This window comes from Enoplosus armatus, chromosome 16 (assembly GCF_043641665.1).
Source record: "Enoplosus armatus isolate fEnoArm2 chromosome 16, fEnoArm2.hap1, whole genome shotgun sequence".
Classification (NCBI taxonomy): domain Eukaryota; kingdom Metazoa; phylum Chordata; class Actinopteri; order Centrarchiformes; family Enoplosidae; genus Enoplosus; species Enoplosus armatus.
Window position 1 is genome coordinate 1269214 of NC_092195.1, and position 19488 is coordinate 1288701.

At 45.2% G+C, this 19488-nt stretch overlaps 1 protein-coding gene across 1 annotated transcript in view; it reads right to left on the reverse strand.

The window, feature by feature from the left end:
* Window positions 1-10143, reverse strand: part of gatad2b (GATA zinc finger domain containing 2B) — a 34494-nt gene extending 24351 nt beyond the window's left edge. Inside the window, exon 1 of the mRNA XM_070922090.1 lies at window positions 10062-10143. The gene's annotated coding sequence lies outside the window, so the exon portion shown is untranslated. The remainder of the gene's footprint in view (window positions 1-10061) is intronic.
* Window positions 10144-19488: the final 9345 nt, after the last annotated feature.

The window sequence follows — 19488 nt, forward strand, 5'->3', positions numbered from 1 at the left end:
AAAAAAAAGCAGCGGAAACATGAGACATTAAGTCAGAGCGAGGCACACACAGCGAGAGGTAGCGCAAGACATCTTAAAATGGGGCTCAATGTGGCAGCCAGGAGTATCGATACACAGCAGAGGCAGACAATCAAGTACAATTAGAGGATCTCACACACACACACACACACACAAATACACACACACACACACACACACACACACACACACACACACACACACACACACACACACACACACACACACACATCAGCGGAGTGATATTAGCTACACTAATCCCTGACAGTCAACGCCAATGAATTACACAAAGCCGAGAGCAGGGCTCAAATTCACCGTCAAATCACGCTGCATTCTGGGTATTTCAGTGTGTGTGTGTGTGTGTGTGTGTGTGTGTGTGTGTGTGTGTAGGGGAGGGAGGAGGGGGCGCTAAATGCATCATTGTTAGATGGTGCCGTTTGTTTACAAATGGAGCAAAATGTTACAGGTGCTACTTTTTTTTTCTTTCTTTTTTTTGGGGGGGTGAAAAGTTGAACAATGAAATGGAACTCTGTTACATGCATTTAACTCACTTTATTCAGGAAACTGTACTTTGTAGTTTTGCAGCACTTTTTACTCTTGAGTTGATTTTTAAAATCACTTTTACAACTTATTCACCCCCCCCCATTATGACTCTGTTCATTGGAGAATGATGGCTGAGGAGGCTGCAGCAGAAGATGCAGAAGAGACGGGTTTTTTCAAATAACGCTGGCGGCTAATATTAACAGAGCGGCAAGCTCCCAGCTGTGAACGCTGGTCTGAGGTCAGCTGCTAATATATATATATACACACACACACACACACACACACACACACAGTATATCATACTTCAAAACTACCACGGCTGCTTTCTGTCGTAAGGTAAATACTGGAGCTAATGATGTGTGACTTTACACTGTAAATTGACCATTTAACTAGTCGTGCTCATTCACGTGCCTGATGAAGAGGGACACGGCCGGTGGTCTTCTTCAGGTCCCAGTGAAGAAGTGAACCACACCTGCATTTAATGGGCATTTCGCGATGAGACGTCACATCGTTACCTCCTAATCTGTACGAGTCATTTCCTTACACCGTCGTTTGATATACCCCCCTAAGACGTTGGATTTGGATGAAGGAGTACATGTGCTCCTGAAAAATAAATAAATAAATAAAGAATACCAATGCCGCACTTAACAATAAGTTTCAGCAAAAGAGAACGAGGGGGAACGCGTTGCTCTTAGGAGGCTGGCTAGAAGGAGCACATATTGGCATCGTGGCTCTGGCTAAATCTACATCCGTTCCCCTGCAGACCCACTATCCACAACCTGGGTGAGTAACCAGTGTATTACTACACTATGACATTAAATGAAAGGTATAATGTTAATATAATAGTATAATGTTAGTGTATTCATTATAATTTCATTTAAAAGTCTTTGCCTATAGCCTGTCACTAGTTTAATATTAATTCCATATTAATAGTTAGTCTCCAGTTTGTTAATGCTAAGTGCTAACTGCTAACTTTCGCCATTCGCGCATAGCAATTCAACATTTGGAAAGTTTGCTGCAGCACGTCAACCCCCCCTTTTTAAAAAATGCCCCCCCCCCCCCCCCCATCCAGGCTGCGATTGGAGGACGGAGATGCCTCCTAACAATTTTGAAGATCAGTTTTTGGCTGCTCTTACCCACCTGTGAACAAACTGAAGGGTGTACGGGGGGGGTGGGGGGGGGGTGAAGTAGGAAGCAGTGGACAGCAGACAGGTGGGACGAAACACTAGAGATGGTTTACCCACATACAAAAAAAGGGAACGTTAGCCCACCTGAGCCATATCACCTCGAACTGTCAACTCGTTTCTCTCCGTTTCCAGATTGTTTTGACGACTGTTTCCAAGGTCAAGAGTGAACTTGTCAGCTAGAGCGAACTCGCCGCTTGAAGCCATTTATCAAGCGAAGCGGGTTTGCGGCTGCAGTTTCTGTGTCACCGTGAGGATTTGCTGCTCGTCTCCGTTTGATGTCGCACTGTTGTTTTGGACTCCTGGACGAACGAAACAAGACACCTGTGGACGCCACTTTGAGCGTTTAGGAGGACATTTTTCACTACTTTCTGACATACTAGTGAGAAAGTTGGTTCGCTAGTTGCAGCCCTGAAATCATCTATTAAGTTGTGGATTTATATCAGGAACTATCACGCTCGATGCCGACTTTCGGCACTTGGTGCTACAGACACATTGCGGTCGGGTATGAATAAAGTACTGATGTTCAACACCCGACCCTGGCCGTGACACACGCTGCTAAACAAGCACAATGTAGAACTTCCAACAATCCTACAAACAGGGTCGGCAGGTCACTGGACATTTCTGCCAGCCACTGCAGGTTGTTTTTTTTCGTCCGCCGCTGCTGAAATCTATGTAGAACGCTTTAGTCGTTGGTACCGGACTGTAGAAAAATGGAAAATATCATGCCACCTAAACCCCTGACTAGTCTTCATTAAAGAACTGCTTTTTAAAAATAAAAAAACATATTTATTAATAACTCTGTCATGGTAGGCAACATTTGAAGTATGACAGACCATTACAGCAAAATGTCACATGTACTGTGAAAGGCATGAGGTAGTTTTTACTGGTCAAAAAGGCAAGCATACATATATATGTATATATATACGTATATATATATATATTTATACATACATACACATATATATACGTACATATATATATATATACGTATATATATATATACATACACATATACACATACATACATACACACACACACACGTATATATGTACATATACACATACAGTATATGTGTATATGTATACATGTATATATGTATATATACACACATATACTGTATATATACACACACACACACGTGTATATATGTATATGTACACATACAGTATGTATATATATGTATATATGTATATATACACATATAAACATATACACACATATATATACACATACATAATGTAATTTACAGAGAAATAAACCTGAACAGACATGTGATCATATTCATTGCAGTATTTTTTCTGTGACTTGACTGACAAGATGGAAGCGCCTCAAACTGCATTTAGATTGTTTTTCATTTTTAAAATGATTAAAATTACATTCACTTTACTTTTCCTCAGCGTTTAGCATTCACACACTGCACTTTTGTGACAGCACAGCATAGCATAGCATCGTGACGTTTGTAAGGACATACAAGCATTTGCTGTAATCGTTTTAAAAGCATTTGAAGAAGAAATGTGATAACAGTGCGAACACTCCTCTCAATATGATCCATCTCAGTATCATGGTACTAATCGCAAACCCGCAGATCACAAGAGATCACCCAGGTGTTTGTAAAGATTCCAATGCAGAAACGCACTGTATTTCATTAAACCCCCGATCCCGGCTGTGCCCTTCAGTGTACAGTGAGCATTAGGTCGATTGCATTCAGACAAGTTGACTCGGGTGACCTTGTGCAGCACCTGGCTAAATGCAGCACAGCAATGCAGCAATGATCTGCACACTGCTTATTCACCGGCTGGATTAGTCACGGCTGCACTACCACCGACTGCTGGGCCATTTCTGTAACCGACTTTTGAGACAAATGAAGCGGCAATTTCCCCCACTCCCCTTTCATTTCCCTACAGTTGCCGCGCGCCACCCCCCTGCTTTTATTGCATTTTACACGCCTTCCATTAGAATGACACAAATCAATTAGCGCCACGTTACGGGTGTTGCCCGCGACCACTCCAAAATGAAGGGTTGATCGTGCGGATTTCTCTTCTCAAAACACAAAGCCATGCATGCAGGCTCTCCTGACCCTCTTTGCTGTAGAGAGTCCAACTCTACTGTGACACAGCAGGTCAGTTTCAGTTGCACATCAGAACACGGCCGATTTGATTTCTCTGCCTAAACTCACTGCCCACATTCAGGCTACAGGCCAGTTTAGACCAAAGGTTCGCGGCGAGATGGAAGTGCTGGGGGGGTAAAAGTTGCAGCGGCGTGAACTGGCCCGGGCCTCAGCTCGACTCAAGCTCGGCTGAAGCTTCGCTTGCGACTCTTAATGTTTTCACTGTTTCATCAATATGAGAAAACTCACAATCACTATCCTCTTTTCTTATTCTAACTTCTGGTGGAGACGCGAGCGGGAACAGTTCCCGAGTTTAGTTCCTGCGGCTCCTCAGCACCTGGAACTATTTGGTTGAAATGGGGGCAATACAAAAGACACAAAGACAACAACAATTACACCTACTGAGAAGAAGTTTCCAATTTATATACAAATATATCAAGCTACAAAAAAAAAAAAAAAGAAAGAAAGAAAAAAGCCTGAAAAGCCAGCAGTTAAGAATGGACACAGATAATTGTCGCTACGGAAACGATACACTCACGTTGCAGACCGGCGCGTTAGAAATCTTTGGTTGCCTGCTAATAACTGAACAGTTGTCAATTCATGATACGTCATCGTCTCTTAATTTTAATACTTGATGCGCAACGTTAAACTGCAACAATAGTTCAAATTAAATAAATAATGCTACACAATAAATTTAAGGCTTGAAATAGGGCCCCCGTGATCTGTGCCGGCCCAAAAATCCTGATCAGAGCACCCTTAGTAAGTGACACCCTTTTAAAAAGGTGCAACCAGCCTGATTGCGTGATTAAAGTCTGAAGCAAAGGTTTCAACGTCAAACACCTCCCATCTCTCTCACACACACACACACACACACACACACATATACATTGATGCTAAGGGTAGACAGTGAAACAAAGATTTCAGTCCCAAATGGTCCTTCTCCGCCTTCCTCTCCATAGATTAGATCAGTGGTCTCTCTCAGAGCTGGTTCATGTTAACATCACTAATGTTAAAGTAACTTTGCAGTTATAGTAGCTTCATATCAGTAGCGTTTCACTGACACTGCAGTGGTACAGTGCTGCTTCAAAACTGGTTTGTCCAGTCGCCCGCGGCAGTCCTGCCATTAGGGGATTAAAACACAGGTTCGATCCCCCCACCCCCGTTTGTTACAGCTCCCCCGTTCACATAAGTGCAAAAATCTTTCTTGTCAGGCATCTTTTTTTTTTGGGGGGGGGCCGACGCTTGACATCAAAGGGCAGAGAGCGGTGAAAGTGAGGAGCGCTCACTCTGCAGCTACTGCTGGGGACCGAAATGATGATGATGATGATGATGCTGATGCTGATTCGAATCCTGGACTTTCAGCCCTAGTTAAGACTACAGATTATTACTGAGGCGCTCCAGTTTTCAACAAAGAAATTACGTTTCGGAAATGATGGGAGTCGATAAGAGATGTAGGTTCCGCCCCAATATCCACTCAACGTGAATGAGTTGGAACGTGTCGCGGAGTTCACGACATGTTGAACTCAGCCTGAATACAAGCCACACTGCTCCACAAGTGAAGTGAAGTTGCTAGTGTTGGCAATCATACACAAAACCAGCCAACGAGATCTCGGCTCTATGACCCATCTTTTCTTAAGGTTCTGCTTTTGGGACACCTCAACGTTATTCTTTTGGGCCACAGCCCCGCCTCAACAACGTCTAATTTCATGGTCAACACTGGAGGCATTTTTAGAGCTTCTTTTGGAACGCTCGAATCGAACTAGGTCACATGTCTAAAAAAAACAAAAAAAAAAAAGTTTTCCGAATGTCCACACTGGAAAACGGGAGGGGGGGGGGGGGGGGTGCATCCCACAGCCTCCCTAATCTCTCAACTTTGTGTGCGTCTTTGTGGCCTCGACACCACTCTCTTGCCGTTTAAGTTTGTTTTTCCTTGGTTGCTAGGAATAACAAAACCGTACATGTTATATATCAGGAGAAAAAGATTCAGTTTTACAAACGTACCTCAAAGCGCTGCTGCAATACATAAAACGGACGCATGTTTGCTCCCGCCATTATTCATTCACACAAAAATCCGATGCGACAACATGCTTCGTGCCTGGGTTCGTGTGCCTCTGTACAGGATATGCGACTGGGTCCACGAGACTGATTCTCCGTCACGGGCGGGACGTCCTGGAAAGAACACACAAGCTTTATCCTTGGGCTGCTAGCTACACGGATAAACTGTGGAGTCGCGCGCGCCGTCGGTCGTTCAGCGCGTTCTGCAACTTTTCTCTGCGTCTGGTTGGGAGGTGAGCCTCGGGCCAGCTGCGCGACGCCTTAAGACCTAGTTTCACCTGAAGCCCGAGCGGTGACTGAGGGACTTGCAGACGTGGTCCACGGTTTTTAATCCAGCTTTGTGTCGTTGCAATGCGGGTAGTATATGGTATTATAAACGAATAATGTTGAACTTCCCTCCGTGTTGCCTGCACCCAGAGCTCTGCGTTGATTACTTTTGCTGGCTCTAGGGCTGTTGTTCGAACTGCAGATTGTACTTCCGCATTGCCTCCACGGACAGTCAAAACAACACTTGACTAGACTAGCTTAAATTTTGTCTGCATGCGGGGGCTGGGGGGCCAACCTGAGCTGCCTAGAGCAAGCGGCGACTGGTGGTTTGCTCAGCTTGCCCTCTGAATCATTCTGCCGTAGTGAATTTCGAGGGTGGGCAGTATTTGTTGGATGCTGTCGCTGGCGGCAGCGACAACGACGACCCCGAGAGCCCGTGTGCATGCATTACTATGCATGAACGTTTTACTCACTTGGACAGAGGTGTGCTGGAGACCTTCTTCAGGATCCCGGAAATAAACTGGAAAAAAAAAAAAGCCCCCCTGAGTGAGTATTTGTCACCTAACGCTGCGTTTTGGCAAACAAAGTCACCGCTACAGGCTGGCGTGGTACTCCCACAGGCTGGGGCGAGAGATTTGGACTGATGGACCGCCTCATTTGGAGCCAACTAAATACAGAGAGTAACAGGTTGGACGCCGGTAACTGTTTTTCACGTTGAATTTGTGGAACTACTGCAGCGTTAGCTTCGTTGTTGTACAGAAGCCCGTTCCTCGCCAGTATGCGTGTTGCTGCTGTATGCAAGTTTGCTTTATAGACGTGCTTTGAAGGCAACGATACAGTTATCAAGGGTCAAAATGGAGGAATTCTTTCGCTCTGCAACTTTGTGAAATTCTGATTCGCAGCACCCAGCCGCTAGCTTGCTCGGCCGCAATGCATCGTGGTACATGTAGGCACTGCTGGCACGGCTCCGCGAGCAGGAGCACTCCGCTTTCTTTGTCAATACGGCACACACTGAGGAATGTATTGCTTCAATTTAATATTTTACTATTATGTCAACAGACCAGGGTTGGGAATTCACTTTTTTTTGGTCCACCAGCCGCTTTGTTGTTTTAACCTGCAGTGTGTGCATGTGAAAGAATAATAAAACAAGAACTGCAAGATTTAAGCAATTTCATAAGGTAAATAGGGTATCAATAATGATACTTTATACAATATTAATAATCATAATTGGGGTTGAAATAACACATTTTGACGATTGCATGTCACTGACAACATTTAATTGAAGGGTTTCTTTGTATTTAGTTTAAAAAAAAAAAAAAAAACTGGACCCCGTCTGAATCAAACAACCAATCAGTTAGCTAGCACGTAACTAGCCAATCACAGCGACATCGGAGTCAGACGTGACTAGCCGAGCAGAACAGACTTTAGTTTTGACTCCCTTGACGTTCCAGCGAAAATGTGCGCGCGCATGTTTGGGGCGTCATCCGGTCGGAGCTGGGTAAATCCACCCGCTGCATTTTGGCGGGTGGCGCTAATGTCCAACCCCTCCTGTAAACTTCCATTTGAAGAAGCAGCTGTTACAAATGTTGTTTATCCTTGTTGTTTAATATACAGACGTAGAACTTTTGTACGACTCCATAGCTCAGCTGGAAACTGTTCCCCTAAAAATGCAGAGGTTCCGTAACCCGGCCAAACTGGGAAAACAGTGGTTAAATACAGCTTAACTACTGCTGCTTTGACAGGTAGGTAACAAAACAGCAGGATGGTTTGGGGCTCTAAGGGTGGAGTGGGGAAAAGGGGGGGGGCAGCCAGTGCTAAGGTAGATACACCGTATAAATTAAAAAGAGCCAAAACAGCTGGAAATCTCTCCACGAGCAATTCCAATGCCCTTCTACACCTAGTTATGAGTAAACCTGATCGTAAATCTGCATCATTTCAATGAGGACCAGCTACGCGTTGGCGTCCGAAACATCAAATCCTTAATTGCACGTTCGCGAAAAACTAAACCCCAACACTCTACAGATACCGCACAAATCTGTCATAAGAGCATGGTGTAGTCTTCATCTGTATGCCACTGGGGCTGCCGGGGGACTCTGGAGCTGGAAATAGGAAGAGGAAGGACTCCATCATTCAGAATACTACAGTTCATTCACACTCTTCAACAGCAGGGACCATTCATTCATACAAGACCCACTATCACTATGTGAGTGGAGGGGCTGAGTGTATCAAGTCTGCCAACTTCTTTCTTTTTTTTTTTTTTATTATCTCAGAACCCCCCCCCCCAAAAAAAAAAGGCTGTAGGGGGGCTACTTCACTTCCACGTTCAGATGAAGATTTGTGAGGTGAGCGGCGGCGGCGGTGGCGGTGGTGGTGGACACACAGCTGGGTTGAAAGTGATATACTGTGCTGAGGAAAAAGTGACAGGGGTGCAGGTTTCCACGGCGAGACGTGACAGCCAATGACAACCCGCCGTCTGTCAACTTTTCATGTCAACAGATTTTTTTTTTCTTTTTTTTTTATTGACAAAGCTTTCCTCATCCAAAGCTGGTTTGAATGACAAAAACCACACCATATATATATATATATATATATATATATATATATACACACATCTCAACTGCAGCTTTAAAACGACTAAATTCCTACACATTTTTTTTGAAATGGAAGGAGGGGTTTACATTATCATGCCACTATATACACACCACACACACACACACACCTTCCCTGTTCACCTCATGTAACCACTCTCCATTTTCAGAGGACTGGAACATATATTCGAATGTACTGCTTGACAACAACACAACGGCCCACGGCCACAAAGACAAAGTGATGGCAGCCTCTTACATGTGAATCCATCTGCTTTTGAGCAGCAGAGACCAATACTTGGTCAACAACACACGGAACGAGCCCACCACCACCACCACCACCACCCCCACCCTCCCTCCCTCCTGCCTGTATACTGCAGAATAATAGGCAGCACACATTAAATATTGATTCCCGTTTGGTCTCCAACGTCATCTAGACGTCTACCTCCGTTTAATCCGCCGCTCAGGACGCCGTCAGAGCCGCTCGGCCCTGAATAAAGCCCTTGCCCTTACAGTAAAAACGTTGGCTGTGCTGTCAGGCGCCAGGCAGCCATTTAGGTGCATATGGAGCCAGTTGAGCCTCTACGTAAATGGCTGATGCATTTCGAATTTTTCTTCCTAATTGCTGTGAGCCATCAGCACCCCCCCGGCCTCCCTCCTCCTCCTCCTCCTCCTCTTCCTCCTCCTCCTCCTCCTAACGCGTTTTTAATCCGCCACTTCGCGCAGCTTTGCTTCAATAGGGGGAGAAAAAAAAAGAAGAAAAAAAAATAAAAAGACGTCCCACCATCTCGTTTCATCCCGGTGCTCTTTAAAACGAGCATTAACACGTATTTGGGGGGGGTTGGTGGAGGAGGGGGGGGGGGACCCTGGCTCTTTCTCCGGTCGGAGTTAACCCCTAGAGACTCTGGATCAAACAATGAAACGGATTGGAGGCATTCCGCACAACGTTCCCATCACAATGAAATCACAACACCGCCGGTTAACAGCTCGGTTAATATCAAAACACAGTCCACCGGGGAGGATTTAGACGCCCGCTGATGTTCCTCGCTGCGACTCCAGACCTTTAAATGTAAATTAACAGTTGAAGGCGACGGCTGCTGGTCGCCAACATGTCAGCCCGCATCGATAAATAGCAAAGCAAAGCCGCTCTATTGTCTATCAGCGAATCAGCATATCAGCATATTCACCGGTGGAAAACGACACAACAACTAGCCGTCCGGCCGCGACGTGAATCCCGCCGCTGCCATTTCAAAACATCTCCCGCCGGAGCCAGGCCTCGCGTACATCCTCGGACTCACCTGTGTCTCCTTTCGCCTCGGTGTGTACCGTCTCCGGGTTCACGGTCCGGTCCTGACGCGCTGCAGCGGCTCCTCACCACCAGTCCCCGGCACCGGCAGGCAGCACTGAGCCGCTGATTGGGCCTTGGCAGACGCTCACCCCCTCGGTGCAGCCAGACAGACAGCTCATTGGCCAGGCAGTCACTCCGTGAAGCCCAGACAGACAGCCGAGTGGCTGCTCGTTTCACCCAGCAGACCCAGACAGACAGCTGATTGGTCCTCGGGCTCTTATAGCTGGAAGCACTCAGACCGCCGATTGGTCGGTCATTTCCGCGGTGGAGCCAGAGAGAGGCCTGATTGGCTGATAGTAGTGTTGTTGTCTGTGTCTGGATGGAGAGCCATGTTAACTCCAATGGGGCTAAAGAAACAATGTGTACGTTTACATTCACTAAAGGAACCGGGCCGTTGTAAGCGTTTTATATGAATTCCTTAACGCGGGCGCAAGCTAACTTGGCTGGAGTCTGGGATTAAGAGAAACACGGTTGCCGCGCATTTACTGCAGAAACCTAATTTCTTGTTACACCGGGTTGCTACGCACGCGTGTACACGACAAAGACCCAAGACAGGGCGAACACAGCAGTGACAGCAGTGCGGTTGGACGACAGGAAACGTCATTACTCTCATCGGAACGAATGCGCTCCGGCGCAGCCCTCAGCGGGCCGCTGTCCGCAGTCCGAACGTGTCCGACGGAAGGAAACTCTCCGCGCCTGCAGCGTCCAAAGTGCCACGGCTCACGCACATATTCGGGGCTCGTCGGCGGGGATTCGCTGTAACCCCGGGGCGCAAGTAAACGCGTTATCCTGCCGTTAACCCGGCTCCTTCCTGTCCCAGCACGCTCGTGCGGACAACGTATACAATCTGAAAAGATGTAAACAACTTAGCTTGCGGTGAATCAGGTCGACACTCTCAATATGGGGTCCGTACACCTCTATTGCCAATTAGCTTAGCTTTATTATTATTATTATTATTATTGTTATTATTATTATTATTTGCCCACTAAAAGACACCGAGAGGGATAACTTCGTCCGGACACGTTTAAATGATAATATATAAGATATGCTAACATAGCTGTTGCTACCTCTGAAGGGACAATAGGGCGCCATCACTACTAAGATGCTGGTGCCATATTTGCATATTGAAAAATTCAATTATTTATCATCTACCTAACATAGGATTTTTTTTTTTGGGGGGGGGGGGGTTACTTCCAACTTCCATTTTTTTTTTTGCTTTCCAATTTCACTCCCGGCGGCGCGTAGCAGAGATTGCTGTGTAGCTCAGCCTATTATAATATTTCCATAATATGTCGTGTCTCAGGCTCTGTCTACATGAGGCTCAAATTCATCCACATCTTATCTTTTTTCGGAATTGGAATGTTGAAAGCAGAGTGCACCCCCCCCCCCCCCACACACACACACACACACACTGTCTGGTAACCTGCAGGTCTGGAGGCACAGTCATAGCTCCACTCTATAATACACATTTTATTTAACACCACCTTGGTTACAGGCTGCAGACAATGAATGAAGTTAGATTTTGCTGGAAGCAGCAGCAGCTGTTCTTAGTGACTACCTTGGAGACGGAGCCCCCTAGTGGCTCCACTGGTCTTGACAGTTGGGAGAGCACGTATTTAGTTCGAATGTTCATTTTCTGCCGTGTTTAGCAATCTCTGGAGGGGGGGGTGGGGGGGTGAATCCTCAGTAATATCAATGGAACACATTCAGTTATATTAAACCGGTTTTGCTCCTGTGAGCCACGCTGGCATCGCTTTCTAACAAGGCACTGCATTTCATTTTAATTCGGTTTAATTCAAACTAATGAGACAGTTAATTAACAAGACAATTATAGCATAGGGTGGTCTGCAGTCTTTTTTGAGAAAGTGCGCTGGTGTCCGCGTACACTGGTGTAGTTCTCTATGACTAGTTCATAACGCATTAACTGATGCTGTATGGATCAGGTATGAGGCGTTAAGAAGAACGTCGGGGTTGCCAGGTTGTTGGAAAGGGGTTTATATCCCTCCAGCAGGACCCTTATTTTATCAGGTTAGACCGCTCGAGTGGAGTTGACCTCTGATCTCTGTGAGAAACCTTTTTAACAACCCCTACCCCTACCCCTAACTGTAACTGCACTTTGCCCTTTTGTGTAAACAACAGTGTACACTGTAGTAAAGCTCTTGATAATATTTTGCACATTGCTTTTACAGTTATTTATTATATACTTTTTAGCACTATCTTGGAATGACAAGACTATTTGTTGCGGTCCGTTCACCCATAACAGTGTGTCGCTCCACCTAGCGCAAATGTATGGAGGGCCATTGGGGCAAATAACATCTTATGCATTTTAATGTCGTCGAAACATCAAATCTCTGTTAATACGTAGACTTTGGTCATGTCAACGCACTTTATTTTTACGCGCCAACGCAACAAGAATGCATGGAACGCCATTTGCGCAAATAATGTCTTTATTTATTTATTAGGTTTATTAGATTTCTTGTTTAGACATTAAAAAAGCATGTAAACAAGTGGAGTTTGGTCATGTTGACACACTTTATTTTTAGGTGTTAACGCAACAAAAATGTATGGAAGGCCATTTGCGCAAAAAATGTCTATTTATTTATTAGGTTTATTAGATTCCTTGTTTAGACGACATTAAAACGCGTTAACAAGTGGAGTTTGGTCATGTCAACACACTTTATTTTTACGCGTTAATGCAACAAGAATGCATGGAAGGCTATTTGCGTAAATTACGTCTGTTTATTAGGTTTATTAGATTTCTTGTTTAGACATTAAAAAGCATGTAAACATGTAGAGTTTGGTCATGTTAACACACTTTATTTTTAGGTGTTAACGCAAAGAATCGTCGCTGTCACTCTTGTTGCCTCGTAGGTTGGTCTGCAGTAGACTCACCAATCTGATTGGCTAACTCAGATTGGTGATAAGGGTGCTCGGCTTAGCGTTGCATGCTGTCTGTGGGGCATGTGATTCACAATAGGGGGACCTGGTAACGAGTGGAGCAAAACCTGGGGGTACCCACCAGTGGTGTTTGGACCTCACCTTTAAAAAAAAAACCACCCTCTCCCAAAGCCCATAACTCCTCTGATTTAGCTGCTTGATCCATAGCGAATACAAACACACTGTTCTTGGCCATCCATTTCACTCATTCACCCGGTGGTATCAGTTTAACAACAACACAAACAGCTGGCGTAATTATAGAGTAATAATATAGTATTATTGTATAAATATAGTATTGTATAACGCACATTTTGTTTGTGTAGCCTACTGTCTGAGACACATCCCGAGGCGTTCCCAGGCCAAATGAGATATGTAATCCTGGGTCCACCCCTCTTACCAGTTGGACGTGCCTGAAAGAGCACCAAAGGAAGGCGCCCAGGAGGCATTCCTGATCAGACGCCCGAACCACCTCAACCGGCGTCTTTTTCAACGTCAACATTTCTGCCCTAAGAGCAGAGAGGAGATACATGTATACATTATTCATCATATCTGCAATCCTGAAAGTAAGTGCTGATATTTCTTGCGGGTGTATAATGTTTGGAAGAGATGTAACTTTGAAAATCTAGACTGATACTTGATTTGACTTGACCAAAGTTGAAATGTTACTGTTCATTGATACATTTAATTGAATTGGGAAATCAATTATGAATTGTTGATTAGTTCTATCAATATTCACCGTCCAGCGGGTGCAGCTCTGATCTTTCACCACTAGATGTCAGTCAAAGCTTTAAAGACAAAATGTGCTTGAGCTTGAGGGTGGATTCGTTTGCACATGGAATGCTCTTTATTAGATTACATTCTCAGCAAGGCTTTTGCGATTTATCGCAGCTGCCCGCATTTCACGCGCATTTTCAGCAGGACACGCATTTTCTGGTTGTATGATGTCCGTGTCTTAGAAGAAAAAAAAAAGGGTTTGCTGGTTCTAATCTAGACTCAGCTTGTAAGTCATTTGAAAGCCCTACATAGTCACACCATAAAGATGATACACTTGACTTTGTGTACATACAGTAGGTAGCCAGTAGCCCATGTGAAGGTTGAATACCTCATTTTCTGATGTTTGTCATATGCTTGTATTTTCACATAATGCTCTGGAAGTAAGGTGGATGCCGCTCACACCACATAGAGGCGAGGCTATCCTCAATGAAATATAAAACAAGATTATGATGTAAAAGACACTGCAGTGAATTCAGTGTACAGCAAAAAGTAGTCATTCACTCATTTGACAAATTAGACTCTACTTCTGACTGTTTAACCACCGTCTTGAAGAAATGTCATCATCAGCTACTGGGTTCTGACTTGCTCCGTCATTCCGAAGACGGCCGAGCTGCTCTCGTCAGCGTTGAAGCAGTGCAATATACAGGTTGTATAAGAGAGGCGAGAGGACACAGTCACGAGGGGAAGCTGTAGATGGCGACCAGCTGACCACAGGAAGTCCAAGGTCCAAGACAGTACATTCGAAGTTTCTCAAGCGTAAACATAACTTAGGGTAACTCTGCAAAGAGATGTCCCTCCTCCTGAAAGTACGGTAAAAGCAAAGGCGTCGCATTGAGGCGTCACATTCACACTACCGGGTCTACAGAAGGCCCTACGGTATATTTGCAAAGTCTCATCAGGCAACTCAAACTCAATTACTGTCGAATTTTTCGAACTTTAGAATTACTGTATCCATCTATACATTGTGTTGCTCCTTATACCCGGCCCCCGTGAAAGCTTCTTGTACTTCCTGTGGCCATTATTCACTCCATCTTTCTCTTCCGAACTGTCATAAAAGCTCACTGTTGTGAGAATTATTAGCCAAGCATTCACTCTGCTGGGTCAAACAGGGAGGTTTCAGCTATCAGCCATGAAGAAGCCTCAGCAGGTTTAGTTCACTCTGTCTGCTTCCACCACTTTCTTTCCTGTGTCCAAATGAAAAAGGGGGGGACATTATGTTGGGCTTTTTTTTTTTTTTTTTTTTTTTTCATTACCAGAAAATAAAAGGAACTTCCTAGAACAGAATGGAGGGATCATCCCGGACCTATCCTTGTTCATCCCTGCTGTCTGGTAATTTCACCTCAGGTGAGGACTCCGCAGAGCCAGCTTCAGAGGACAGGAAATGTCTGCAGAGGTCTGAGAGCTACGCACATGGCGACGGGCAAAGCTGCTCCCAGGACGCGACAAGAGCGACTGTTGTCTTTTGTTGCGTGCCTGCCCAAAATCCACTTCGTACACGCAACATACCGTATTCCCATAAGGCTTCAATTCCAAATTACACAAACTTGTGTGTTGGAGAGTATGAAATATAACATCTCAGCCTCCAATAAAAAGGTATCCAATCTGTGTAGATACTTGCTCTTCTTTACATGAGTGGCGACAGAAGATATGATTCCATTAACGCGGTTGCACAGCTGTAATAGACCCTTTTAGCGCAGACGTCATGACTCCGTCACGGCGTTCGCTGGAGGCGAAACACTGGAGGCGAAACAGGAATCACCTCAGAGTAGTCGGCTACGTAACCTCCCGAAAACATCATCTTGCTGTGTTGTTGGGTGCCAGAATGGAAGGAGTCATGGCTCCAAATTGAAATGTGATCACTTACGAGCTGCCGCTGACGGTCAAAAGAATCAAAGGTTAAATAAATTGTGTAAGGTTATATAGGTGTTATATAGTTATATAGGAACAGGTGATTTCTCTGGTTAAGCTAACTCTTTTAGCGCACTAGCTAAGTTTGTACGGCCAGAGACAAAAGTCATCTGTTAAAACTTTTGCGTTTCAAGTCTTGTACATGACCATTCAGGACGTAGTTATAGGCGTGTAAAGATTTACACGCCCTCAGTTTCTTTTTACTATATACGCTTGGTTTCTCTGTCAGGTAGGCGTAGCGCTAAATGTCAGCCCACTCCACCGGAGGTAATCCTGTCAGATCATCCATCCACTGAGTGTACTGGCTGGTTGGTTCATGTTAACTTTAACAGAGTGAAACAGAGAAACTCGTATTTTCTTCAGCCAGTGTTAAAAAACAAGCCGACAAAACTTGCTAGGTAGCGTTAGCTAACGCGTTCAGGGCATTACTCTGCCTCCGCCCACAAAAAAACTGCGTAATGTTTACTAACAGAAAAGGGCTCTATAAGATACATGCTTTATCTCTGCTGTGACCTTAGTACAAAAATGAACATGTACCACCTTCAGAAGTGGTGGCCTTTATATTTATTATTCATTTTCACCCCCCGCCTCTTACACACCGCCGCTGCTACCTTTGAACCTCATGACCTACTGACGGTGAGCTTTGTTTTTCCCCAGCAGACGTCAAAGCCCTCTTCACTGTAGGAGTGATTATCTGTTCTTTTGGTGTGCACCCCCCTCCCTTCCTAGAGTCTTCTTCTCTTAAACCCATTGCTACATGCGTTGGGAACACAAGCCCCAATCCGACTGATGGAGAACGTGTGTGAAATATCACAGCGGCATATAAGGTACAAGGTGGTGGGGGGCATAAGAGCTCAAATATTGGTAGCCTTCAAAGCCAACATAGGTTGATTCCTACTGACTTTGAAGGGAGGTTGTGTTTAGTGATGATTCACCATGAATCACAGGTAAAAAAGAAGTTTGGGCTTGGAGAGGGTTTGATTTGGCCAGGAAATGTCATGCTCTAAACCCCCTCTGCCATCTGAGTGCGAAGTCAGCTGGGGGAACTTTACTTTACTACTGCTTTACTGTACCCTTACCGTTTTCTAAATATGCACTGTGCATAAAATAATAATAGTATTTATTTGATTGATTTATTTGGACCCCCATTGGCCACTCCCAAGGTTGCAGCTACTCTTCCAGGGGTCCACACAAGTAAACATCACATCATAAACAAAAGAAAAATCTAAAACAGAAATCAACAGCCATAAAACTACCAGTGACGATAACAGTGACAGTAAATACCCACACTTCTATCTAAAGTCAGTAAAACATTTAATACAGTGCGATAATGATAGTGGTGAAAAAAACGTTTCTCATTAAGATTAATTTTCATACGGCCAGATGTTATGTAGCAAAACATTGTCCTATAAACCCGGAAGTTAGCGTCGCCCTGGTTCCCTCGACTAAAAGCCAATGGGATTATTTATTTGTTATTGCAGAAAATAAACTCTGTGGCAAAACAAAAGTTTATGACTCTTACACGTTTTGTTCAGCGAGATAATCTTCACTAGTGAACACCACTTTTGTGACTTTTGAAGCGTAAATGGAATCACCAGAAGTAAAAAGCTAACGTTAGGCTATAAAGGAACTACAGCACGGTCGCATTACTTCAACGTCGCCACCGCTGAGCTTCACTTTAAGAGAATATAGATAGATATAGATATCTACCTAAAAGGCGGACTAGTGAGTAGATGACTTTCCGCGTTTTCGGCATGAAGACGTTTAATGTCCGCGACAACCTCTGTAGTCTCATTTAGCCGCTTGTTAGCAACCACCCTTTTTTTAAGACACGTAAAAGCTTCGAAATTCATGAGTGGGGGGGGTATCTACTGACGCAATTTGTGTCGTAGAACAAAACGTTGAAATCTCTTCAGCTTGTGTGTAACCACAGACCTTATTTCAGGCATCCAACCCAAAATCCGGGTTTTAGGACTCATTCCTGCAGCACCCTATTTGATCGATGCATTACTTGTCTTCCAGGAGAGACCGTCTAAAAGTGCGTGCCATTATCTCCACGTGTATGATGGAGTCTACAAAGAAGGCCCAGGATTCTTCAGGGAGACAATGGGGCGCAGCCAGGAGGAGGCTGTGACTGCGTGTTCTGGTGTGATCATTCAGAACACTTTGTACAAACTGGTTTGCATGCTGAGACCTCTAGGGCCCGCCCCGCAATCCCTTGGGCCCCCGAGAGCCTGAGCCCAGCAGGCCCATGTGGCGATTCATCCATGACGGCCGTGTGACACTCAAGAGGGGAAAGAATCTTTCCCTGTGCTCCTCAAGTTTGTCAGGATTGTTATCACCGAGAGTTCAGGCGAAAGAGACCGAGTTTCGTAAGGTTGAAAGAAAAGGCTATGTGACTGGCATTACAAGTGGGTCTAAAAAAAGTTTTTAAAAAGGGAACGTAAGCATCAGGGATTTCCATACATTTATCATGCCCCTATTCTCCTCTGCGCAAACGCCACTTCTGTCTTTGATGCCAGCAATATCGAATTCTGCATGCGTGCCGCGAATCGATTCAGAGCACGTGGCTTATTATCAAAGGGTCGACGCGCTTCAGTCGAGACAGAGGTGCGTCGGGGAAGATGTGAGTTTGAGTGAGAAGGGGGGGGGGGGGGGGGGGGGGAGGCAACTGCTGGAAATGTAGGAGCCTCGGAGGAGGAGCCCGGGGATCCCTGCATGCAGCACGGCAAGCTCTGATCTGGGCTCCCTGATGTGGCGGCAGTAGGACTGAGGCTCCGACAGACAGCGGTTAACCCTTGATGATGTTCACTGGAATCTGCTCCACCCGCTGGGGCAGAGCACAGTAAACAGTAGCCTTATCGAGGGGGTTGGAAGAGGTTTTAGAAAGCATCTCTCCCTTATAAGACGATCCGATACGTATCCAGATTCAGGGACGATTCGTTCTCACACAGAACCATTCGGTGCGATTCGGTGCAATCCGATACCGTTCTTAACATCTGTTTAATGTAGGCGTTCATTTTCCATTCTAAATGAAAATAAGCCAATTCTATAAAAGCAGCATGGCTTACCTTCAAATAGATACTGTATATTTCATGAAAGACCAGGGAACCCCCGAGTGTTTCTGCTGCTCACACAGACTTGACAGCAAATGACGTAACAAGCAGCGTTCACAATGCGACTGAGCGTTAGCCGCCTGCGTGACACGTTTCCTCAAACGAGACTAATCAAAGAGGTGCGTCTTGATGAAAAACTAAACAAAGGCGTCTACAAGGACAGCTACGTGTTACCTTGCTGCTTTCAACAGCCGTCGTAACCACGACAACAACAGATGCATTTCGGCTGAGAGTCGCCAGTTAACGGGGTAAACCGAAACACCCGCGTAGGCGTCATACCTGCCGTGTCACCAGGTGAGTGTTGAGGTAACTAATCACTGTTCTACAGACCTTACAAATGGCCAGACTCTGGTGCAGTTGTCCTTACTCCTTATAAAATACAAATGTCTTCCACACTTTGCATCTGATGGTGCGCTGCAAACCGTGTCGGGCGCGTTTTTTGTTTTGACCTCGCAAGCGTCACTGCGCTAACGTCACTCTCGTGACGCGAGAGAGTCTCACGTTGACCTTTGACCTTTTCAGGAGAGCGGAGACGCCGTGCAGAATTAGCATCAAAGCCTCAGTCGACCGATTTGTAACTTAAGAGTCCGGCAATTAAAGTTCCAGTTCAGTCCATTTCAGTTGAGAGGGGAGCACTAGGAT